We start from the raw sequence: 27,071 nt of genomic DNA on the forward strand, positions 1-27,071 counted from the left end.
TAGGGAGAATACAGGATGCTTTCCTCTCTGAATGTAAAAATAGAACCAGTCAGAGCAAGGTGTTCACAAATTATCTTAAATTATTTATTGAATCCTACATATGTGTACTCATATTTGGGATGTAGCTCAAGATAAGATGAAGAGAAATGGTCCCTGATTTCGAGAGGTTTTCTTACATACTTCAGTATAATCAGAGGAGTCTTTGGTGTCAGAATCTGAATGCAGGCAAAGACCTCCTTTATAGCTTCAACGTTCTTCTCGTTTCACAGGATTGGAACTATAGATTTTCAAAGCTAATGGTCAGTGACTATCAAAGTGTGGATCCTGAAGATGGGGCTCAAGAGCTGCTAGGAGTCAATGGGGAGTGCCCACAGGATAGACTTCACCATACTTTAACCAGAGAAGATACATTTGAATTGAATGTCCTTTAAAAAGAGGGTGTCCCTGAAATGGAAAAAAAAAATTGAACACTATTATAGCCTAGATTCCTCATTTGCTGCTGACCCTTCCTTCCACACCATTTTCTCTCCCCTTTCACCATAACACTCCCCTGAAAGTATAAAGTCTTCAACAATTTTATTCCAATTTATCTGCTGAATTTGGTAATGATAAAAGAAGATTTTAATAGAAAGCAATTGCATTGCCTAATTACTGAATCATAGAACATTAAATCATTGACAATATGCAAGGCAAACTTCAATATACAATTAATTAATAAGTCTGCTTGTATCTATGAAATGAGATACCTAAGAATATAGATTTTGTGGATACTTATTCATTTTAAAGATATTAAAAACTAAAGCATATTCTTAACTACTGACCAACTGGGCAAATAGTTAAGAGTGCAATGAATAGCTTGAAATTAAAAAAAAGTAGTATAATTTCCTTAGCCTTGATATGTATTTTACTCAAGGTCATGAATCAGAACTTTTAAAACTAATACAATTGAAGGATATCAAGAAATATAATTGATGTGCTTCTATACATATTAATAAGGTCATTTTTCCATGTCAAATTCTTCTGAGTCTTAAGCTATGTTATAATTTGAAGTTAGGCTTTTTTGGAAGGCATTATCATATATTACTAATGGGAATGCATAAATTATACAATAAAAATTGGCTTAGTGAGCCTAATTAATAGAGCAACTTCAAGTAATTCGATCAAGTAAAACTTGTCTGAGACTTTCTTTTACTATATGAGCAATAGGAATAGATTTTAGAGTATAAGTGTCTTTGAGAACATATATATAAGAGAAAAAGAGAAAGAGTAAACATTAAAAGGACAGTGATTGTTAAGTATTTGTAGAAGTTATTCTGGCAGTTAATGTATAAGTACTAAGTAAATATACAGAAACCACAGCTCTAATAGTTTCTCCAATGTTTTAGCATCTTTTTCTAGCCCAGGACTGAGTTGAGTTGTTTTTAGGAGAAAAGCGTTGATGCCATCTGCAGCACACCTATATATCATAGGCAAGAACAAGAAGTAGATTGCATGCTCAGTTATCAGGTATACGATACATCTGATTTAGTTCCTGGCATGTAAATGATCAGCTCCCTCATTCCTTTTCCTTTTCTCCTTCCTTCCTTCTTCCTTCCTTCCTTCCTTCCTTCCTTCCTTCCTTCCTTCCTTCCTTCCTTCCTTCCTTCCTTCCTCCCCTCCTTCCCTTCCTCTCTCCCTCCTGCCGTTCCTTCCATCCTTCCTTCTTTGTTTTCCTTTCATGTTTTGACTTTACTATCAAGTTCTAGCCAGTATGCATACTATTTTTTTTTAAGTTCTGAAAATATTCTTGCAAATTTCTAAAGGAGAAACAAGTAAATTTTATTTATTTTTTCAGCTTTCCTGAGGAATAATTGACAAGTAACTATTGTATATATTTAAGGTGTGAGATGTGATGTATTGATACATGTATACATTGTGAAGTAATCACCACAATCAATTAACATACCTACTACCTCACAGAGTTACCTTTTTTTGTGGTGAGAACATTTAAGATCTATTCTCTTAGCAAATTTCAAGTACACAACACAGCACAGTTAACAACAGTTCCATGCTGTACATTAGGTTTGCATGTAAGGCAAAATTAACTCTAAGTTAAAAAATAAATAGAAAATAAAAAATAGATCTCCAGAGCTTTTCTCTCCTGAATAATTGAAACTTTCTACCATTTGACCAACATCACTCCATTCCTCCCAATCCCTGCTCCCTGACAACCACTATTCTACTCTCTGCTTCTATGAACTTGATTTTTTTTTAGATAATTATTGCATTGAATCTGTAGATAGCTTTGAGTAGAATGGACATTTTAACAATATTAACTTTCCAATCCATGAACATGGGATATCTTTCCATTTATCTGTGTTTTATAGTTTTCAGTATATAGATCTTTTTACCTCTTTGGTTAAATTTATTTCTAAATTTTTTGATGTTATTATAAAATGGATTGATTTCTTAATCTTTTTTTTTTTTACTTTTATTTTAAGTTGAGGGGTACATGTGCAGGTTTGCTATATAGGTAAACTTGTGTCATTGGGTTTTATTGTACAAATTATTTCATCACCCAGGTATTAAGCCTAGTACACATTAGTTATTTTTGCTGATCCCCTCCCTCCTCCTACCCCACAGCCTCCAATAGGTCCCAGTGTGTGTTGTTCCCCTCTGGGTGTCCATGTGTTCCCATAATTTAGCTCCCACTTATAAGTGAGAACACATGGTATTTAGTTTTCTGTTCCTGTGCTAGTTTGCTAAGGATAATGGCCTCCAGCTCCACCCATGTCCTTGCAAAGTACATGATCTCATTCCTTTTTGTGGCTGCATAGTGTTCCATGGTGTATATGTACCACACTGGGTAAATAATAAAATTAAGGCAGAATCAAAAAGTTGTTCGAAACTAATGAGAACAAATATACAACATACCAGAATCCTGGGACACAGCTAAGGCAGTATTATGAGGGAAATTTATAAGATTAAATTCCCATATCAAAAAGTTAGAAAGCTCTCCAGTTAACAACCTAACATCACAACTCAAAGAACTAGAGAACTAAGAGCAAACAAATCCCAAAGCTAGTAGAACACAAGAAATCACCAAAATCAGAGCTGAATTGAAGGAGATTGAGACACACACACACACACACACACACAAACACACAAACACAAACACACCATTCAAAAGATTAACAAATCCAGGAGCTGGGTTGTTTTTTTTTTTTTGAAAAAAATAAACAAACTGCTTGTTAGACTAATAAAGAAGAAAAGAGAGAAGATTCAAATAAACGCAAAGGGGATCAGAAACAACAAGGGGGACATTACCACTGACCCTATAGAAATATAAGCAACCACCAGAGAATATTATAAACACCTCTATGCACATAAACTAGAAAATCTAGAAGAAAGGGATAATTTCCTGGACACATATATGCTCCAAGACTGAGCCAGGAAGAAATTGAATCCCTAACAGACCAATAATGAACTCTGAAATTGAGTCAGTATTAAATAGCCTACTAACCAAAAAAAGCCAGGGCCAGATGGATTCACAGATGAATTCTGCCAGATGTATGAAGAAGAGCTGGCACTATTCCTGCTGAAACTATTCCAAAAAAATTGAGGAGGAGGGACTCCTCCCTAACTCATTCTATGACCCAGCATCATTGTGATACCAAAACCTGGCATAAATACAACAAAAAAGAAAACTTCAGGCCAATATCCTTGATGAACATTGATGCAAAAATCCTCAACAAAATACTGGCAAACCAAATCCAGCAGCACATCAAAAAGCTTATCCACCATGATCAAATAGGCTTTATCCCTGGGATGCAAGGTTGGTTCAACATAACCAAATCAATAAATGTGATTCATCACATAAACAGAACTGAAGACACAAACCACATGATTATATCAATAGATACAGAAAAGACTTTCAGTAAAATTCAGCACCCTTCATGTTAAAAAAAACTTGATAAATTAGGTATTGAAGGAATATACTTCAATATAATAAGAGCCATCTATGGCAAACCCACATTCAGCATCATACTGAATGGACAAAAACTGGAAGTATTCCCCCTGAAAACTGGCACAAGACAAGGATGCCCTCTCTCACCAATCCTATTCAACATAGCATTGGAAGTCCTGGCTAGGGCAATCAGGAAAGGGAAAGAAATAAAGGACATCCAAATAGGAAGAGAAGTCAAACTATCCCTGTTTGCAGATGACATGATCCAATATCTAGAAAACCCCATAGTCTCAGCCCAAAAGCTTCTTAAGCTGATAAGCAACTTCAGCAAGGTCTCAGGATACAAAATCAATGTGCAAAAATCACTAGCATTCCTATACACCAACAGTCAAGCTGAGAGCCAAATCAGGAATGTAATCTCATTCACAGTTGCCACAAAAAGAACAAAATACTAGGAATACAGATAAGTAGGGAGGTGAAAGATCCCTACAAGGAGAACCACAAAACACTGCTCAAAGAAATCAGAGGTGACACAAACAAATAGAAAAACATTTTGTGCTCATGGATAAGAAGAAACAATATTGTAAAAATGGCCATACTGCCCAAAGCAATTTAGAAATTCAATAGTATTCCTATTAAACTACCGTTGACATTCTTCACAGAACTAGAAAAAAACTATTTTTAAAATTCATATGGAATAACAACAACAAAAAGCCCAAATAGACAAAGCAATCCTAAGCAAAAAGAACAAAGCTGAAGGCATCATGCTACCTGCCTTAATTTCTTTTCTGGATAGTTTGTTGTTAATGTATTGAAATGCAACTGATTTTTGTCTGTTGACTTTTTTATTCTGAAGCTTCACTAAATTAGGTTTTAACAGATTTGTTGGTATAGTCTTTAGGGTGTTCTTTATATAAGATAATGCCATCTGTGAGTAGAGACAATTTAACTTCTTCCCTTCAAATGTAGATGCTTTTTATTTCTTTTCCTTGCCTAATATTTCCAGCTAAGATTTCCAGTACTATGTTGAATACCAAGTGGTGAGAATGGGCATCCTGGTCTTAGAGAAAAAGTTTTCAGCATTTTGCCATTGAGTATGATTTCAACTGTAGATATGTCATATACGGCCTTTTTAATGTTGAAATACATTTTTTCTTTAATTTGTTGAGTTTTTATTATGAAAGAGTTGTGAATTGTGTCAAATGCTTTTTATGCATATATTAAGATGATCATATGATTTTTATCCTTCATTCTGTTAGTGAAGTGTATCACAATTTTTGATATGTGTATGTTGAGCCATCCTTTCCTCCCAAGCATAAATCTCACTTTCCTATGATGAATGATCCTCTTAATATGCTGTTCCACTCACTTTGCTAGTATTTTGGTGAGGATTTTTGCATCTATGTTTATTGGGGATATTGGCTTATAATCTTTTCTTGTAGTGTCCTTGTCTGGCTTTGGTATCAAGATAGTGCTGACCTTGTAAAATGAGTCTGTGTTTTCTCTTTAATTTTTTGGAAGAGTTTGAGAAGAATTTGTATTAATTTTTTTCAGAGGTTTGATAGAATTCACCAGAGAAGCCATTAGTTTCTGCATTTTTCTTTGATGAGAGATTTGTGATTACTGCTTCAACTTTATTTCTTCTTATTAGTTATTATTCTGTTTTAATTTTCTTTTTCTTTATGATTCAGACTTAGTAGGTGTGTCTTTCTAGAAACTTACCCATTTCTTCTTGGTTATTCAATTTGTTGGTGAATTATTATACAAATAGTATCCTGTAATTCTTTATATTCCTGTGATATCAGTGGTTATGCTTCCTTTTTCATTTATGATTTTATTTAAGTCATCTCTTTTTTCTTAATCTAGTTAAAGTTTTGTCAATGTTGTTTATCTTCTTAAAAAAAACAACTCCTATTTTTATTGATCTTCTCTATTGTTCTCTAGTCTTTATTTTATCTCTGTTCTAATATAGTTTGATTTTTTCTGTTAATGTTTGGCTTAATTTTGTTTTGGTGTTTTCTTCTAGTTCCTTAAGGTGTAAAGTTAGGTTGCTTATTTGAGATCTTTTCTTAATGTAGGTGTTCATTGCTATAAAATTACCTCTTAGAACTGGTTTTGCTATGTCCCATAAGATTTGATATGTTGTGTTTCATTTTTGTCTCAAGATATTTTTCTCTTTTGCTTTCTTCTCTGATTTATTGGATCTTCAGGAGTATGTTGTTTGATTCCAACATTTTTTTAAATTTTCTAATTTTCTTCCTGTTATTGTTTTCTAATTTCATACCATTCTGTTCATGAAAGATCCTAGACATTATTTCAACCTTCTTAAATTTGGTAAGCCTTGTTTTGTGGCCTAATCTATGATCCTGGATAACATTCTATATGTGCTTGAGAAGAACGTGTATTCTGCTGTGGTTGAATGGAATGGTTTATATATGTCCATTAGGTTCATTTGGTCTATAGTGTTGTTCAAGTACAATGTTTACTCATTGATTTTTCTACCTGGATGATCTGTTTATTGTTGAAAGTGGGTTATTAAAGTCTTCTACTATTATTGTATTGCTGTTTACTTCTCCCTTCAGTTATGTCAATTTTTGCTTTATATACTTAGGTGCTTCAACAGATACTGTATATCTATTAGCAAATGATGGTGGCCATATTAATTTTAATAGTCTTGTCTTTTAACTTTTATATTAAAGTCAAACGTGATCTACACACCACCATCACAGTATTATAATATTCTGAATTTGATTATGTTCTTATTTACTGTGAGTTTAATATTTTCATGTTGTTTGTCTGCTTTTGTTTCAATTGGCAGAAGTCACTTTAGCATTTTTGTAAGGTAACTATAGTGATTAACTCCCTCAGTCTTTGTTTGGGAAAGTATCTCTCATTTTTGAGGAAACCTTTGCTAGGTGCAATATTCTCAGTTGACAGTTTTGGATTTCTTGTTTGTTTGTTTTTACCAGTACCTGACTATATCATCCCATCATCTTCTGGCATCAAGGTTTCTGCTGAGAAATCTTCTGATAGTCTTATTGTGGTTTCCTTGTATGTTATAGGTTGCTTTTCTGTTGCTAATTTATAATCCTCTCTTTGTCTCTGACTTTTGAGAATTTGACTGTAATATGTCTCAGTGACTATATCTTTATGTTTGATCTATTTGGGGTATTTTACATTTTATGAATGTAGATATTCTTCTCCATATTTAGAGTTTTCTGTCATTATTTCTTTTAAGAATCCCTCTACCTATTTTTTTTTTTAATTTGTTTCTTCTTGGACTTAAACAATACGTAATTGGTTCACTTGATGGTCTCCCATAAGCCCTGCAGGCTTTCTTCCCTCTTTTTCTTTATTTCTTTTTATTTTTGTTTCTCCAATTAGGTCATTTCAAATGACCTGTCTTTGAGTTTGCTAATTCTTTCTTCTGCTTTATCAAGTCTCCTACTGAAGCTCTTTAAAGAATTTTAAATCTTATCTACTGTGTTCTTCAGCTCCAGAATTTTTGATTGGTTCTTTTATATGGTTTCTGTCTCTTTGTTGAACTTTTAATTTTGTTTTTTATTGTTCTCCTTATTTTTATTTCAGGTAGTGGTGTTCTCTTGTAGCTTATTGAACTTCTTTAAAATGATTACAGATGGTTCTCAACTTATGATGGGGTTATGTCCTGGTAAAACTATCATAAGTCAAAACTTGCATTTAATATCTCAATCAATTGTAAAGTAAAAAAATCGTAAGTCAACCATCCTAAGTCAGAGACTGTATTTTTAATTTTTTGCCACACAGTTCATGGATTTTCATTTCTTTAGGATAGGCTATGGATGCTTTATTTTTTTTTCTTTGTTGGTGTCATGATTCTGTGATTATAAACAATCCTTTTGGTCTCCCCTTGGTATCTGACCATTTGAAGAATTAGGGTCCTCCTCTACTCTTTACATACTGTGTTTGGCAAAGAAAGCACTTCACCAGTCAACTTTTCCAAAGATTCTAGGTAGATGGGCTGAAGTGTCTGCAGATAACCTTGCTGCTAGAGTCCTTAGGTGGCTGGCCTGGTGCCTAGGTCAGCAGGCACGTGGGCCTGGAGCCTTGGTTCACTGGAGTAGGCCTGGAACTAGAGTCATTGTGGGTGGTCCTGGAGCCTGTGAGTTTGTGGGTCTGTGGATGCCAGCCTGCCACCAGGGTCTACTGAGATGGACCTGGAAACTGAGTATATAGCATCTGAATTGATGTTATCTGGGCCTTGAGTCTGAGTCAGTGGGGGCCAGGCTGGTCCTGGGCAAGGCCTACTGCCTTGATCCATGGGAAAGACTTGATCATGAGTCTGTGGAACTAGCCAGGCACTGCAGTCTACTGTGGTAGTGCTGGTACCTGAGTACAGAGGGATGGGCCTGATGTCTGTGATTATGTGTGTGGAACTGGGTCCAAGATCCATGAGTACCAGCCTCAAGCCTGAATTCATGGATGCCAGCCTGGTACTCAGGGCCACAGAGGCTGGCCTGGCACTGGGTTGGTCCTGGATCCTGGGACTATAGGAGCCAGCCTAGAGCCTGGAGCCACTGAGTCTGGTGTTGCACTGGAGTGGGCCTAGAGCCTGGATTCATGGTGCCAGCCTAGAACCTGGGGCTGCAGGAGCCAGCTTGACACTAAGGTGTGCCTGGAGCCTGAGTCTGGGGAGTGAGCTTGAGTTCTGGGTCTGTGGGCACTGACCTGGGGTCTGAATCCATGGAGGATATCCTACGCATGGAGCCTAAATCCGCAGGTGCCAGCCTGGAGACTGGGACTGCCCAGGCCAGCTTGAAACTAGGGTAAGCCTACTGCTTGGGTCTGCAGGGCCTAGCCTGGCACCAGGGTTAACTGGAGAAGGCCTGATACTGGGGTTCACTATGAAGTCATTGCTCAATCCATTCTTCTCCCCACATGCTAAGGGTATCGTTCTCCATGTTGTGCTGCATGGTTTTGGGGGAAGGTTGATGCAGGTAATATAAAACTGTCCTCCTTACCATCTGCTGTGCATCTTTTCTTATTCTTGTGCTTCACTCAAGTGCTGTAATCTTTCACCTGCATTCCTTAGAGCATGGGAAGGTATTTTCAGTTGTGGATGGTTGTTCAAATGGATATTTTTGTGAAGGGAAATTCCTATTCTACCATGTTGCTGATGATACCCCTCTTCTTATTTATTTATTTTTAAATCATGCAGCTTAAAATGCTGAACGTCTGGATGCCTCCCCAAATTAACATAGGTCATGTTCAGTAAATTTAAGCATGCTTGTGTTAGACAGCAGCTTACATTTAGAATTTTTTAAATTGAAGACATAATTTAAAAATACTTTTCTTTAAATACACTGAAACTTTTTGAAACATTTTCAAAGATATTACACCAACATTTATTTAAACAGAATCTATAAAAATCATATGCATTTTAAAATGTTTTGTTTATAATAGAAGTACAAGCTCAAAAAGTCACATTCCCAGGGTCCAATATCTGGCTTTGTGACTTGCTTATTGTGTGGCTTTGGACAATTGGCTTACCTCTCTGCATGTTCTCTTATCTGTAGGATGGGGGTAATTGTAGCTACATGATGGAGTTTAAGTAAGGAGGGGTTGACATATGTCAAGCTCATGAAACAGTACCTGACACACAGTAAGTGTTCCAAGAATGTTGGCTCATACTACTAGCTTTTTTTTTTTTTTTTTTTTTGAGACCGATTCTCACTCTATTGCCCAGGCTGGAGTGCAGTGGTGTGATCTCGGCTCACTGCAACTTCCACTTCCCTCGTTCAAGCAATTCCCCTGCCTCAGACCCCCGAGTAGCTGGGATTACAGGCACATACCACCATGCTAAGGTGATTTTTTTGCATTTTTAGTAGAGATGGAGTTTCACCATGTTGGTCAGGCTGGTCTTGAACTCTTGACCTTGTGATCTGCCTAGCTCGGCCTCCCAAAGTACTGGGATTACAGGCATGAGCCACCACGCCCAGCCCATACTACTAGTTTTAAATCAAGTTTGTCAAACCATTGAAAGGGGGAGTTTATTAAATAATTTAAAAAATTAATAGTCTAATAAGAGTGGTGCAGTTACAATTCAGTGTCCATTCTCAGGAGATGCTAAATAGCACTGGTCGTAGACTCTTGCCTGAAAAAGTTGCCCCCAAAAACTGCACAATCAAAACAGCCAACAAGCAACAACAACAAAAAACAAAAATGCACCCCCAACTGCAAACAAACAAAAAACAAAAAACAGTTCCACAGGCAGCCTAATATGGAGTAATGGTGCAAAACAGGAGAAAATAAAATCCAAAACACAGAAAGCCTTCCTTTTTAATTCACTCATTTGAATATTTAAAGCAAGTTAGATTTGAGTGACTGCAAAAAAAAAATACAATGAAGAAAATCAAGACAGCCCAATAGTAGCAAATTATTATAAAAAAGTAAAGTCAGTGAAATATTGTAAAACTTCCGATGTAAAATATTAAGTGGTCATGATATAGTAACATTAATACTTAGCAAGAACTATGATAGAATAGAAAGAAACAAATAGAAAAGTAAGAGCTTTATTAAAGTGTTATATTTAAGACTGTCAATCTTAAGAACAGACATTGCTAACTGGTGTATTTAGCTAAATGCGATTCATATCTGTCAAAAAGACTGATGTCTCTTGGTTTATCCTGTTTGATGACAGGCTAATATTTTCTTTCAAAAGTGAAATATATGTATAGTTAACAACATTTTAAGTTGATTCTTAAAACTAAATTGGAAATAGTACGGACCTACCTTTGAATAGAACAGACCATCCTTATTGGGCTCATGTCAGCTATTACTGGCAGATTGAGAGTTCCAGTTGTTAGAGGTCTAAGGAATTATGACTCCCTCCAAAACAGCTCCATCACTGCTCCCGTTTCCTCATCCTTCATACTCTCGTGGTCTGGTCATAATTGCTGTGGAGGTTAACCAGCAGTTAAAAAGCATTACAACCCCTGCTAGTGTAGAATTAACTCTATCATAAATTAAATGTTTCTAAAATATTATTGTGGCTAGTATGGGATAATTTTGTCAAAGATTCCTTTTACCGTTAAATATTTGCTGAAATTATCCAAAACAGTGTGTATCCAAAGTAGTACTATCTTCTAAGATCTTTAGGAAAGGAAGGGAATCTAACACTCATGTAATATCTTACTCCATTTGATCCTTACTGCAATTCTGTAGGTGAAGTATATCTTGCTTTATTTGCGGATGAAGACAATGAAACTCAGAGAGACATTTGTCCAAATTTGCCAAGTTTGCAGGTGGTGGTTCTTGAACCTGGAGTTCTCTGGCTTAAGCTGTTTCCACTACTTGGTGAAATTAGGGAAAAAAAGAAAATTTAACATAAAACCACTTAACACGAAGTTAATTCTTCAGTGCTCACATCAATGGCTATATAGTGATAGGTGAATTAATACATCTCTGGTAAGGATTAAATAATAAAATATTGGGGTCAGTATTATTATTTCTATACCTAACATGACAGAGGTTGAAGGAAGGAACACTAGTGGTCAAGATGCCAGGGTCCACACTGTAAATCAGCCAGCTACTGTCTCTGAGGAAGTGGTCGAATTATTTAACCTGTTGGAGCCTCCATGTTATATAAAAGCAGCCCGAAGGATGGTCATGAAGATTAAACAAAACAATGTAATAGGGAATCTTGAACGTATATGAGCTCAATAAATCATTGCTGACTTTGAAACAATAGTATTAGGTAGCATAAATTTTTTTTCATTTTTAGTTTGCTGAAGACTTCCACTGCTCTTCTACAGGCAGTCTGTATTTTATAAAATCCAAATACTATATTATAAAAAATATATAAATTTAGACTAAACGGGAGTTCTGCATAAATGAAAGTCATAAGAATTCCTGAAACTTGTTTTTTTAAAGGATATCAACATATATTTTATTCAGACATCTAGTTATTGGCTCTTTGAACTGCAACTAGAGTGGACTCAATAAATTTAGAAAGGAGAAATCCTGAAGTCAGGAATCACCAGAGAATAAGCAGACATTTTTTTACATTTCAAATTGAAACATCCAGAAATATTCTCTTTAATATAGGTTTCTTATGTTCGAAGCTCAGGTATTAAAGATGGAAACTATGTTGAGTTTTAATGACATCTTTTTGTATTCATCATCCTAGAGATGTTGTCTCTAGAGGATACTGCTAAAAGGATTGGCAAAATAAATTTAAGAGAGAATATTTAATCAGTCTAGTCTCACGTTGTCTTTCCTTCAGAGAGTGTTTGCTGAGGCATCAGACTAGCAAATATATCTTTGTCAACATCTGCTCTCATTTTCCAAATTGACAGCATTCGGAAGCAGAAGTTGGGATTAAATGTTATTCTTAAACCTTGGATCAAGCTATAAAACCACATTCCGTCTGCTACAGAAAAGCCTTCCTGAAAACATCTCAAAACATTGTTGGCCTGAGCCAAACATGTCCTACAAAGGATGTAAGTTTGTTTTCCAATTTTCCAAACTTGCCAATATTTTCCAAGTTTATCAAATGTTGAAGCAAATGGATGTTTTTCTGCAAATGCACTATTTCAGGCAGGTCCAAGCAGGGGGAGTCACTAATGAGTGTCATGGGATAAGGAATTTATTATCACAATTATATCTTACACAGCTGTGTAAGAAGACATGAAAATGAAGTCCAACTATTATTATAGTTGGATTGTCAGAAAAGCAATCTAAGAAACCAAGCAGATCCAGCTACCAGGTGGGTCTACCAAGGAAAGCTTGTAGAGACGTCTGTAGGAAACTGTTGTTTCTGATATGTTATTACCTTTATGGCTCCACAGTGAAGCACTTTGTGGTGGCCCTAGCCACTGTTGGATAACAGAAAGATGCTGGATGCATAGTGGAGAAGAGTTAGGACAGGCTAGGACCCACCAGGTTTCTCTGCATCTGTCCATCACAGCGTCTGACTGTGACGACCCTCAGAGACTAATTGCTATTCAACTACTCCACTTTCACTTCCCAAATCTCACATATGTTCCTCTTATTGTCAACTTATAATAATTTGAAGGGAAGGAGATTGGGGGAAACATGATTTCCAGCTTAACCAAATATACAGTGCTCCATCCTACAGGCTATTGATGCCTGTTCCATGGATGGCCTTGGTGAGGATGCTTCATTGTTTCCTTTGAAGCTATTTAACTTTATTGTCAGAATAGTGCAACAGAAACATGCTCAGAATCATTGCTTTTCTTGGTACTCAGATGTTTTCTCTTCTTCATTAAATCTCTCTGGTGGCTCTGTTTCTATCCTCATTATTAAAGCCAAAGCTCTTACAATGACCCACAAAGTTTGAAGGTTGAACTCTTTATTTGGTCTCTGGTCTTGTCTCCCAATCTTTTCTCTCTCCTTCACTCAGCTCCAGCCACACTGTCCTTCTCATTGTTCCTTGAAAATGTCAGATATGCTCTGCTGTAGTGCCTGTGCACTTGCTGTTCCTGGAATGCCTTTCTCCAAAATAGCCACATGACTCATTCCATCACCTCTTTCTGGTCTTTCTTCAAATGTCGACTTCTCAGAAAAGCCTTTCATGACAAATTTTATTTAAAACTCTGCCCCTTACTTCCTCTTCACCCTTCCTGTTTTATTTTTTTCCATTGTCCTTTTCATTATCTACCTACAATATATTACATATGTATTTTGTGTGCTATCTTTTCTCACATACTAGAACGTAAGTTCAGTAAGCACAGAGAATTTCATCTGTTTTGTTTACTGCCATGTATGGCATATGAGGGTGGACAAAAGCCAGTAGCAATGTTACAAGTATGTGTTGAATGTATTTAATAAAATAGAGTTACAAAATCATTTGATCTATTTATAAGAATTATGCATGGGTTTTGTGTCATGAATGCAAGGTCTAATTTTAAATGCCATATTTCAAAATTAATAACACTAGAAAAACCTAAATTTCAGTCAGTTTTTCATTCTGATTTTCATCTCACTAGTGAGGAGACCTGCAATGTAACGAAATATTCATTGAATTTATCCAGCTTCATAATTTCTTTTGTGCAGGGTATTGAAATAGCCAGTCACTAAAGCAAATTTTCTCAGACACTTTAAGCAATGTGTTCTCTGCTTGAAGGCTTGAATTAGTCATTTTCTAACTGACCCCCTGAAATATTAAGGATTGAGCTTAGCGACTTAAGGGAAAGACAGTCTAAAACCAAGTATGTAGATTTATTTGCTGATTTCTTACATGTCAATATGTAGACACTAATCTTTAAGTACCCCATGCTCAAGGAAGTATAATATATGTAATGAAATCCAAAAACACCTTTACTTACTTACCACATCACTGCTCTCTCCCCTGTTACTACTTTCATTTTTTTTTCCACTTTCAATCTAATTTTTACCTTCCTCATTCTCTTTCACTAGGTGTATTTGTTTTCATTCTCTTAGATTATCAGAATATGCATAAAGTTGAAAGCCAGTAAACATAGGGATTTGGTTAATAAACATAGGGATTTAATAAACATGTAAATGAATGTTAATAAACAATCTGAATTCAGTCTCTGGCCTTATTGCTTACTGCAGCCTGACATTGTGAATGCTTTTTATTTCTCTTAGTTTCACCTGTTAAACTAAAAAAAATGAATAATAATAGATGCTGTCAAATGAGGCTTTTATGAGGATGAGATGAGCTAATACATAAAAAACATTTAGCACAATGCTGAAGACAAAATGCACGCTAAATTCATGTTATTATCAATATCATTATTTATAAGTGTAAATATACACTTGGTATACAATACTTCAAACCTCTGGTTCTCAGTTTCCTCAGAAATATAATTAAAAATTAAACTAGAGTGTCTTTAATCTCCATTTCAGCTAAAAATTCTGAGTCTATAATATATAGATTGGGTATGTAAATAGCCATATTTGGATATATAAAATAGGATATAATCTCTAGTGAATTATCTCTTAAACAATGACGGTGATTTAACATTATATCATTTTACCAGTTTATTACAGTCTTTCTATGTGACAGCTGTTCCAACCTTAAAAGGGATCAAATCATATTCTAAACAGTACACTTTTTGAATTGAGTAATTTTTGTTTAGAAACCAGTCAAAATAACGTCTACTACAAGAAATCTCATAAGTACATTCTATCCTAAAAGTTGTTGAGTCAATTGTTTGGAACTCTAACACATTTTACACATAACTAACTTTACATAAGGTTAGACATGGGGGCTGTGTGTCTCCATGCTTGAGAAAAAATTAGTTCAATTAGGAAAATATAAGACGGTAAATAAAAATGATTTTGCAGAGTCTAAAAGCTGTGTTTGGACATTGTCACGAAACTTAGGGCACTGGGTTGTTATCTCTAATAATATTTTCTGCCCCTACCCTTAGAACTCAAGGATTCTGTTTCTAGATATGGATTGTACAACTACCCTAGCACTGACTGGCACACTGTTATTCAGTGTATCATTTTTTGTAGTGGTAGTAAATGATTAGGAAAAAATCCCTACAAATGCTTCAGTAGAGAATGTGTTGCATAAATGACACAATCATGCAGTAAAATACAATGCAGCCCTTAAAAAAGAATGAGGTATACTTTTGTGTACATACCTGAAAACATCACTAAGATATATCATCACGGAAATGAAAGGAGATACAGAAAGGTTTGAGTAATAGGCTATAGTTTTTTTGTGGAGGAAAATAATCTTTATGTATGTGTCTGTGGATTACTACTGACTATTGTTACCTTTAAGGAAGGGAATTACTTTTCTGACAACAAGGAAGAGAGAAAAGAAGAATTTTGTTCTTCTTTATCAAATTGATAATTCATAAGCAAATGATTTAACTTTGTATTTTCCACCTCTTTGAATCCATTTGCACCACTAGCATTCTTGCTGTATAAGTTGATCATGCATTAGAAAGTTTTTGTTAAAACTCAATTGCAACAGAGTGACGGAGAAAACACACATGTACCTTGAGGAAGTGGAGGCAATTGAGAGGGGGAAATGTAAGAGGATTTTAAAGGATGTCTGGACACATGCAAGAGAGAGATTAATTAAAGCGAGATAATTACTGTGTCCAGTGGTTATGTACAGTGACACAGAGTTGAACAAAATTATTCTGAGAGGGAAGAGACCATGAGGGAGCACGGTTGGCTCAGACAGTGTTCTACCACCAGGTGGCGTTATCAACCCAAGACAGCTTGGATGCTATTATAAGCGGGGTACCAAAGGGAGGGTAAAAATGAAATAGCTTTTGGATTAACAAGTGGAAAGAAGTGTGTGAGCAACTATTCAGAAGTTATAGCAAGAAGTACATATAACGACTTAGCTCTTACAGGATAGGAAAAAAGTATAATATTGTGTGCACGTGTATAAAAAGATGTATATAAATTTTTAAGGGCCGGATGTGGTGGCTCACACTTGTAATTCTAGCACTTTGGGAGGCTGAGGCAGGTGGATCACAAGGTCAAGAGATCGAGACCATCCTGGCCAACATGGTGAAACCCCATCTCTACTAAAAACACAAAAATTAGCTGGGCGTAGTGGCACACGCCTGTAGTCCCAGCTACTCAGGAGGCTGAGGTGAGAGAGTCACTTGAACCTGGGAGGTGGAGGTTGCAGTGAGCCAAGATTATGCCACTGCACTCCAGCCTGGGCAGTAGAGAGAGACTCTGTCTCAAAAAAAAAAAATTTAGACTGGCTTAAATGCTGTTGTTTTTCTTATGAAAGCTCTCTTACAACTTTTGGAAAAAATGTTTTTCGCCATAAATTTTGCCAACAAAACAAAGCAAATTAAACTGAATATTACAACAATTGATATAAGTAATTAAAATTACAATAAAGTTTTTTTTGGATTTCACTAAAATTGTGTTTGAATGACCTAGGCAGATGAACCCCTCAGAAAGACAAAAAAAAAAAGAACTGATTCCTCTCCACTGAAGGGTGTGAACTCAATGGGTCAATAATTGGCCAAGTAGTAAATGCGTATAACTCAATGAATAAATTTACTGTAAGTAGACACAGGTCAGTTCTGTTTCAGAATATCATGCTAGGCAGTGATGTCTGATAGTATGTACATTAGTTTAAGATGAAAATATCTAAAATATCAGTTTCATAATGAGGTAAATGTGAATCACACCCATTTATTCTCTATCAACTCTTTTTGTGTGATTTAATAATTGTAAAAAGTATTAAAATCACATGATAAAATATACCTTTTGATATTTATTGCATATAGTGAAGAACCTTGTGAGATTATTTATTCAAGAACATTCAATGTTTATCTACCGTGTACCAGGTTCTGTGCAGCCACTGATAATAAGATCAAGAAAAATATACATAGTTCTGCCCCTCATAGTGTAGAGTAATGAGAAAATAAAGGATTTGGATTTAGACTTGTCTGATAACCCAAGACGCTGTTTATAGATTGCATTACTTGACAGTTTAATGAGTTTCTCTAATTCTCCATTTATTCAAAATATATTTATGGAGAATCTCCCATCTGCCTACTACAGTTCAAGATGGTGGACAAACAGAAATGAATAAAACAGGTAAAAATCCTTGACCTTAAGAGACTTACATATCAATTTCTTTATCAGATAAATAACATAGTATCAATTTCATTGTAACAAAGATTAAATGAAAATTGTACATATAGAGCACTGAGATTAGTTCTAGAAAATAAGTTGACTTGCAATAAAGAGAAATTCCCATTTTCCTTTGATTTATGGCTCTTTAGACAATTTTTTCTACAAAGCCTCATTTTGTTAGAAAGAAGGATCTCTGTTTTTCCCATCTTTGTATTCAAAATAGGAACCTAAAGTTTATTGAATTGCTATTATTTGGGGAATCATTGATTTACCACACACATGCCAAAAAGGGTCACCATATTGGATAAAGTTAGCCTTTTTAAAAAAACAAATGATAATAACCAGTCTTATAAGTTATATAAAATCTGCTTCAACTTATTATATTCAATGTGATAATGCAATTACTGTTAGTTCAATTTATATCAATAGTTTACCTTGTTTCACACAAAGGACCAAATAAAGTATATAGTATTCTCTTTCTTATGGCATAGTCAGAGTCCTGTATTTTAACCTTGATTGAAATCTTGGCCCTGTTACTTGCCATAAGGCTGTTGGTAAGTGCTTCACTTTGCTGAGTCTTTCTGTTTTCTTCTTTGTATAATGAGGATGTTGAAAACCTCACAAGGTTGTTAGGAGAATAAAATGAGATACTGTAATACAGTGAGTATATGTAAAGCGCTTAGCATAGTGCTTGGCTTATATAGGAGATGCTCAACATATATTAGTCTCCTCAACTTCAATATTTACTCTTACACTTTTACTACCATAAGTAGAGGGTACAGTCAGCACTCTGTATCAGTGGGTTCTGCATCCATGGATTCAACCAACTGCAGATCAAAAATATTGACAATAAAAGGCATGATTGTGTCTGTAGTAAACATGTACAGACTTTTTGCTCTTGTCATCATTCCCTAAGCAATACCATATAACAACTATTGATATGGCATTTACATTATGTTCAGTATTATAACTAATGTAGAGATGGTTTAAACAGCAGGATATGTATAGGTTATGTGTAAATGTTTTGTCATTTAATAAAGAACTTGAGAGTGCTTGGATTTTGGTTATCTGTGGGGGTTCCTGGAACCAATCTTCCATGTATACCGAGTGATGTCTGTACTATACTGGTGGTACTTGTTAAACAGCAGAATAATCCTAGGCATTCCAGGAAACCTTTTAGGAATTTTGGAACACTTCTCTCAGAGTTTCTATTGATGTTAAATCACAGCCTTTACGTACTAGTCAAAGATGGTGAGTGGGCACTGAACTCCAAGTACCAACTCTAGTAACAGAGAATTGAGAACAGGGAAAGAGTGAAGAGGAACTAAAAGTTGTTAGAGGGCTTGTATATGAAACTTCTTATAGTCTAAGAAAACTGGTCTCATGACCAATCTCTACCCAAGCCAGAAAGTTACTTCATGTTCATCTTCTCTACATTACTCCAGTTAAAACTCCATGGGGAATAAGAAGCAGAAATATACCTAATATCTCAGGTAAAAATGAGTGGGAGGAGAGCAGATATTATAAAGATATGAGAGTAAATCCCATTGCCTTTTAAGATTATGGAATGCAGTACAGTCAGGTCCCCTGGAAGGGAAATTAGGAATCATAAAGTCCTAGACTGAGCTACTGTCTCTTTTAGAGACTACATGGTCTGAAGCTCTTTCCTCTCTTCTGTCTCCCAATGCATCTCCTTAATAGTTCCTCTTTCTCCTTTCTCCCTTTCTCTTTCTTTCTCTTGTCCTCTCTCTTCCCTTCCTTTCTCCACTGCATCTTTCTCCTCTCTTTTTCTCTGTCTCCACCAACATTTTTTGACTTATATTTGGCCCAAAATACAGTCTTCAAATCAATGTCTTTTCAGCTGAACACTCAAAAGATAACCAATTCAGTCTTGCACTATTTTAACTACACTTATCAGAGAGAAACTGATTTGGTCCACATCATTTGTATTGGCCAATGATTGGCCTCCGTGGACTTGAAGATGAGCACATGGGGTTGTGTACATGTAATACTTACATGAAGCCTCCCCTCCAGAGGCTACATGTAGGTAGAGCAGGTTCACTAGGAAGGGATCATTTATATTCCTAGCACCACGCAATAGATCAAGAATGTAGTATGTGCTTGATAAATACCTGCTAAATAAATGAGAGAACAGTATATTCATAGCTTATTTTTGTAAATGTATAGTTTTTTTCATACTTTACTAGCTTTACTAATAATTGACAGCCAATATGTGTGGAGTGCTTATGAGCAAGATGTTGTTTGATGCACATTCCATGTATTCACTCTGTAATCCTCACAATATTCCTATGAGAAAATCAGGCATGGATTGCTTAAATAACTTGCCCAAGTTTACATAGCTAGTAAAGAGCAGAGCCAAGGCATGTGCCTAGGCACTTTAACACTGGCATCCACACTGTTGACCTGTATGCTAAATCCACTCTCAACATGCACTTTATTCTAAACAATATAAAGCAAGTCTATATTCCCTTATGCCACTATGGATATTTTAGCATTTTGTAGTAGTTATTATTAAAAATAAGAGAATGAAATTGTATAGCAGCAACTTAATGGACATCAAGGAGGTCAAAGAGTTTTCTGGTACACAGTGCAAATGAATGCCTAAAGAGTATAATCATCTTGGTCCTAAAAATCTATTAGTTTTTTCCCTTTTCTTTGCATTCTCTGGTTATATAGCTCTACATTCTTTCCTTTTATAATCAGTTTTTTCCTTTGATTATTCATTTTATCCATATCCATTTGACTTTTAAATGTGATGGCTACTCTTTTAAAAGCATCATTTACACTCAATTTCTATTCCGTAGCCCCAAACCACAATTCATCAATGCCGTCTCAAAGTGTAACATGTGAGTAGAAAGGGAAGCATGGTAGACAATAAGAGGAAAGTCTTTTGTGCAACAAAGAATGAGTCACAATGGCAGTGTAATTTCTAAAATTCAAATACATTATGTATAATACAAAGATAATGAAATGAAAAGTACAATATAGTACAAATTAAAACTAGACTCGCTGTTAAAGAAACACAGACTAACACAGATTTTTTTTTACTAAACTAGTTCATTTTTTTGAAAAGATAATATTCACTGATACAGAGAAGGCATACAGTAGCAGAGTAGTGTATTTCTAGCAAACAATATGGTTATATGTATTAAGAGCTTTCAAATGTTCATTTACTCTCTTTCAAAAATTGTATTCAAAAAAATTATTTCAAGGTTCACATAAATTTATGTACAATGCTGCTCATCACTATTTTATTTATACAAATTAATGCCTTGTGATTTAAATGATCAATGAGAGAATATTAAATTACAGATTGTACATATAAAATATTGTGCTACTGTTAAAGTGTCTATAGAAATTAATATCATTATTAATTGCCCTTGAAGTGATGCCTATAAAATTATTCCAGGAAACAAGTGTGGATGCATACACATTCGTAAACAAAGGAGACTCAAAAGAAAGACACCAAAATATTTATAATCATTATTTCAGTGTGGTAGAATTATACACTAGTTTTCTTTTTTATACATTTTGATATTCAGAATTTTCTGTGATGAGAAGTTTGTTTTGAGGTCAATATTCTTCCCTGAATTTATAGTTAAAGAAATTTATTTACTGATGACTTCTTACCACACACAAGCCCAGAACATCCACATGCCGGTTCATCTTGGGAACAGGCTTGCTCTTGGTACATTTGGCCCAAAATGTTATGGCTCTAAGTTAGAAGAAACCTACAGTTACCCACCCTCCACACAGGATAAGAGTTGTAAAATATGATCAAATACCACCATTCTGATAATCCCACTCCCAGAATGAAATTCTTTGCATGAGCAACACAGACATGAATGTGTCTATCCAATTCCTTCTTTCTCTCCCTTCCCTGTTGAGGATATAAGATCTCTCCACTTCTGACCCATGTTTTGCTAATCATTATAAAAGCAAGTAATAAAATCAATGAGGTGAAGAAAATAAAAAGTTTAAATAATACAAGTTTAAATGACTCAAGTTTAAAATACGCTTAAAGTGAAAATAAACGTAAGAATAGATTTTAAATAATAATTTATAAGAAGGACATTAACATAAGTGTAGAAAGTTTCTTTTCCTGATCTGAAAGGCTTTATATGAATTTTCTTATATTTGTATTTCATGGTATAACCCTTGAACTTACTCTCCCAAAAAAGAAATCACTAATCCATGACACTGGAGCTCTGAAGTTCGATTAAAATACCACCTCAAATTATTTTCTTTAACAAACAATGATTTTATTACCAGAAAAAAAATCATAAAATATAAAGTTTGAGTGTTGAAAATAAATTGTCACAATTGGTGAAAGCAGTGATAAAACTATTTTGTGTGTTTGTAATTTTAAGAGAAAGACAATTCCGTTTATCATATCATTTTATTTTTATTTAAAACGATGGATAATAATAAGATTGTAAACATTTATGAAATACTGATCTTCCTCAGAAAAGGTTTATCCTAAGTACTGTTTTTTGATAACACTGCTTACGATAAGCTAAAGTTTGATGCCAGCTACAAAATGACGGGTTATTTCATAGGTTTTAAAAATGTTGAGTTTTACACTTTTTTTCTTTTGTTTTTGCTTTTGTAGGTTTTTGTTTTTGTGTCTTGATGTGCTTTTTGTTTCATTTTGTGAGTCATAAGTTAACACTATTTTTATTTGCTCTTCTTTTGTTGTCATTTGCTGACACATTTAGTTAAAGTTGGCAAGACATAAATTTTCTGTGTTTTATTTTTTTAGACAGTCTCACTCTGTTGCCAAGGAGGCTGGAGTGCAGCGGCGCGATCTCGGCTCACTGCAACCTCCACCTCCTGGGTTCGAGCAATTCTCATGCCTCAGCCTCCCAAGTAGTTAGGACTGCAGGTGCATGCCACCATGCCCGGCTAATTTTTGTATTTTTAGTAGAGACAGGGTTTCACTATATTGGCCAGGCTGGTCTCAAACTCCTGGCCTTACGTTATCAGCCTGCCTCGGCCTCCCAAAGTGCTGAGATTACAGGCATGAACTACTATGCCCGGCCTCTATTCCTTTGATATTGGAGGACAGATTATGTCTATCATTTGACAGTTACAAATTATCTTGTTTAAGGAAATACAGCCATGTTTTTGCTCTAGGAAGAATTCTGACATGGTATAAAAATTAAACAACTACAGTTCTACAAAATATGTTTAAAGATTACTGTCATGATTGAGGTGAACTTATCATTTGAGGTGAAACTTTGCAACAATTGGGTACTTGGGAAAAGATAGGTGAAAAGCTTCAAGGAGAGAGATTAGGTTAGCCATGTGTAGGATTTTTCCTTTTTATGGAAAAAGTGGAAACTAGTCCTTTTTGTTTTTCTTCTCTGAATTATATATGTCTATTTCCTCCACTGTATAAGATTCTCAAACACAGGGATGATATCGTATTCACATTGGTACACATTAAATGAATGTTTAATGCATTGAATTTGTTGAAGTGGGAGAAAGAAAGAGGGAGCAAAATGCTAGAGATAGAAAAGCTAAACTTATATTTACTTTAACTGTATTCCTAATTGGCTTCCACTATTGATTCTGTGTGTTCAAATGGGGCTTTCAGTATCTTAAGTTTAAAATAGATTGATGTGTTTCCAAATATATCTGAGCTGGCTGATGTGGTGGTCGCTTGACTTTAACACCTGTGGCCAATGGAAAAAGAGAGAAAAAGGAAGAGATTCAATAAATACTGCAACAGGAGAAAATGTACAATACTGAATTAATTGGAGCAAAAAGAAATGTTTAACTTACAGAGTTATTGTCATGGGGATTGAATGTGATAATATATGTTGTCTTTTTTAGAGATCATTTGGATAAAAGAACCTGAAAACTGTTTACTAGTACAAATAAATAGGGATATATTTTAGAGGGTACAGGAAAATTCCTTAATGACTATTCAAAAATAAAAAAGTATAGCTTACCTCATAAAAAATTAAAAAGTCTGCATTACTCTCTTTATCTCCTTCTCTCTCCCTGGGATCTCATGGTCTGTCATCAACTCATTTCTCTAAATGTCTGTGCCATTCTTAATGATGTTTTTGGCCTAGGATAACAGAAAATCTAACTACAAGAGGGTTATACAACATGAGAGTCATCATCTTATATAACAAAATGTTTGGAGGTAGAACAGATTCAGCAGTGGTAATTCAACAGATCAACTATGGCATGATGGATCCAGATTCTTCTTATCTTTATACTTTTCTGCCTTAGCCTGTAGGCTTACCTGTTAAGCTGGTGACTTCAATCCCCCTCAGATAAATACCTCAGTCTCATGCGTCAGTTGCCTTGAGAAAGAAAAAGGGATTGTGTTATTTCACGCATGTTTCTTTTTAAGAGCAAATACTATCCATTAGGTGTACTCTAGCAATAATTTTATTTGTGAACTACATAGTATTATAACAATAATTTAAAGCTATTTATAAAGATTTCAAATGGAGGTAGTCTAAAGATATAAAAATATGACATCAGATAAAAGCCTAGGAAAAAAATCCAACTTTCACTCTGAGACTTTATTAATAATAGATGAAAAAGTCGTAGGCAGTCACATTAAATTGTTTAAATTTGTAGAAATTTTATTCATTTGGAATACTTTTCATATTAAAGTTTATTATAGCTGTTATAGTAATTCTAAATTAAATAAATAACATATCAAAAAATCTAGTAAAGGCAGTAAAAATGTATAAAAGTAAGAATGACGCAAATGCAAATGTAAATTTCAGCGAAAGGGGCAACCAGGTCTACCTTAACATGGAGGGAGGAAACTGAGGAAAGTTTCATGGCTAAAGTGATATTTGACCTCTAGAAGTTGGGATAGAGGAAAGCTACACAAAGGAGGGAAACAGAGTAAGTGTAGACTCACAAAAGCCAAGTGGCAAATACATGAATAATATTATGGAATCATGAGAAATTTCATTTCATAAGAGCAATGAAAATAACAATAACCTGTAGAGTGGATTTTGATCATGAAGTGCCCTGAGAGTCAAGCTACGAAGTTTTAGTTTTGAAATTAGAAGCCAGAAACCATAAAATATTTCAAGGAACCAGTAATGTGCTTCAGAAAAAGGAAATGGTCTGCAGAATGTTGGGGAAATTGGAGATCTGTAGACACTACAATAGGCCAAGTAAGAATTCATGATTATCTCAACCAGAGGTGAATGAGAATGAAAATGAGAGCTCCAATCCATGAGATTGTACCAAGTTGTAGAGGTATAAAACATAACCATCACCTGGATAGGAAGAAAAGGCAAGTCTAAGGTTTTTGGAGCAGACCTTAGAAACTAGAAGAAAGGGAATGCCTTTACCAGAAATATGACAATGAGGAGAAAATTTTTAGGAAGATGTGATGAATTGTTCAGATCTGGGTCCTGTGCAATTGAGATAACTAGTGGGACATTAGTTGCAAATATTTGGGAAATTCAAGTCTGGAGCCTGAAAGAAAATTCAAGAGTATATTTAGAAATATAGATGTCTTCAACATATTGATAATACACAAGAACATAAGAGGAAGAGAAGAGGTGAAAATAAAGATTCATGAGATGAAAAACAAAACATTACTTTCTCATAATGTGTATTATTCTATCCGAATCATATAATAGTCACAGTTTCAGCATGAATTTCTGTCATCTTAATTGATTTTTCAAAGCCATATCTCAAAGACATTAGTATCATTGTTTCACAGTTTGTGAAATGGATGCTCAAAGAGGTTAGACATTTGCCCCAAAGCATACAATCTGAAAGCTTGGAACACTTGTGCTTGGCTTTAGACTGTAAATCTCATCTTTAATAGTTTATATTTAACTGAAATAAGTATAAGTATAAAACCCTTGGATTTGAAATATTATTTAAAGAAGCAAAATAAATATGTGTATATATTATATCCAAGAGTAATGTTCAGGAACTCTATATTTTAATTAAATTATTTAAACATCTCTACTGTTCTCTAAATTCCTTCAAATTTTGAATCATCAAAATAAGTTCATTCAGATTTTATAAAGTAAAGGGATGAGTGGATTGATGTGAGAATTATTAGGCAAATATGTAATCAAATTTCCACATACTCAGTCTTAAGATGTAGCACCTGTGAGTAGCTGCAGTTGCCAAATTAAACCAGCCAATTGTTTCATTAATGTTACTAAAAACTTAAAGTTTAAAAGCGCCTAGTTGGACAAATGGTGAATTAATTTAAATTTTAAATCAAGAGCATCGCTTTGCTTTTATATTGTACTTTTCTAAAAATCCCAAAGGTTTAAAAACATGATTATACACCTATGTTCAAGATTAATTTGTTTATAAGGACAGCTGTGCCTTCTGATTTGCTTATTTGCATCCTAAGTTTGCGTGTTTACAAAATTTGACTGTTCAACCTGCAGATGCCGTTTTTAATGTTTTGCTTCAAAGCTTTTAACCCCTAGAGTTTCTATTTTATTCCATGTTATTTATATATATACATATGCATATATGTGCACATAGGCATGTATTTTATAACCTAACATATATATGTATGCATAATATATAAAAACTATATATAGAATATGTATCTACATAAGCTATAGTATATACAATTCAGTTGGTAGGTGGTCTGTTCCTTAAAATAAAACTGTATTTTTCTCGACCTTTTCCTTGGAGATGGCCTTTCCTTAGTATAGTCTATAGAAGGCTGTTATAAGCTGGTTGCAATAGCAGTATGTGGGCAAGAGGACTGTAAATTCAGTGAATATTATTAGTTTATGAATATTCATTAAATTTGTTTGTATGCAGCAATTCAACTTTGTAAATGGTTGCAGCCAAAAAAAGCTCTAATTAGAGGAATTAATTAGTATTTGGAAAGGTATACAGGGATTAGTGGGCATTTTGAAGAGGTATTTTTTTCCTCCTGTTGAGAAAAATACCTTCTAGGGAGCTTGCAATACAATTTGTGTGCATATCAGGTAGAAATAAACGAGCGTTTCAAGTTTTAAGGCCACAAGAGAGTGGAGGTCTGTTGTTCAAGCTAGCACAAGATACTTTGTAGATCACAGAATACCTTGGTCTTTTCTTGTTGGAATTCACCATCTTTTAAAAGATCTTGTTACTCGCCAACCTTCAAATGCCACATTTAACCCTACTATAAAGTTAAACCCAGTTAAACAAGAATAATCTGAAAATGGAAACTATTTTCCATGTCAGAGTGGTGCTTCTTTGCCTCTGTTACCTCCATAATATCCCTGCCACCAGCAACCAAAAGGAAGCAGCTGTTCTGAATATGTACAAACAAAAGAAGCTGTTACTATAGCAACCATAGAATCCTGTGGAAAAGCTCTCCCTTTAACACTAGCCAACCTCTCTTCTTTACCCCTCCTTCTTTTCCTTTCCTGCGCCAGCACAGACTGCCCTTGGACAGAAACGATACTGGGTGATTCGACATGGGGAACCAGAGCAAACACTACAGCCTGCATTTACACTTTCCAAGAGCTGGAAGACTTGCTCCTGG

At 34.9% G+C, this 27,071-nt stretch overlaps 1 protein-coding gene and 1 long non-coding RNA gene across 7 annotated transcripts in view; one reads left to right on the plus strand and one right to left on the minus strand.

The window, feature by feature from the left end:
• KCNH7 (potassium voltage-gated channel subfamily H member 7) overlaps positions 1-27,071 on the plus strand; it is a 477,588-nt gene that overhangs the window by 42,617 nt on the left and 407,900 nt on the right. The window lies entirely within an intron of this gene.
• LOC131383917 (uncharacterized) lies at positions 90-26,953 on the minus strand. Of its 5 annotated transcripts, XR_009214322.1 has the most exons (8): positions 26,793-26,953; positions 26,625-26,705; positions 23,826-23,886; positions 23,524-23,645; positions 23,105-23,244; positions 11,137-11,277; positions 10,718-10,881; positions 90-444 (listed from the first exon to the last, which is right to left on the minus strand). It is a non-coding gene; the product is annotated as an uncharacterized LOC131383917 (long non-coding RNA). The 5 variants fall into 5 exon arrangements; XR_009214324.1 differs by lacking the exon at positions 26,625-26,705 and having other exon boundaries at positions 26,793-26,950; XR_009214320.1 differs by lacking the exon at positions 26,793-26,953 and having other exon boundaries at positions 11,137-11,274; positions 26,625-26,782.

The sequence above is a fragment of the Hylobates moloch genome, unplaced genomic scaffold (assembly GCF_009828535.3).
Source record: "Hylobates moloch isolate HMO894 unplaced genomic scaffold, HMol_V3 SCAFFOLD_1, whole genome shotgun sequence".
In the NCBI taxonomy this organism is placed as follows: domain Eukaryota; kingdom Metazoa; phylum Chordata; class Mammalia; order Primates; family Hylobatidae; genus Hylobates; species Hylobates moloch.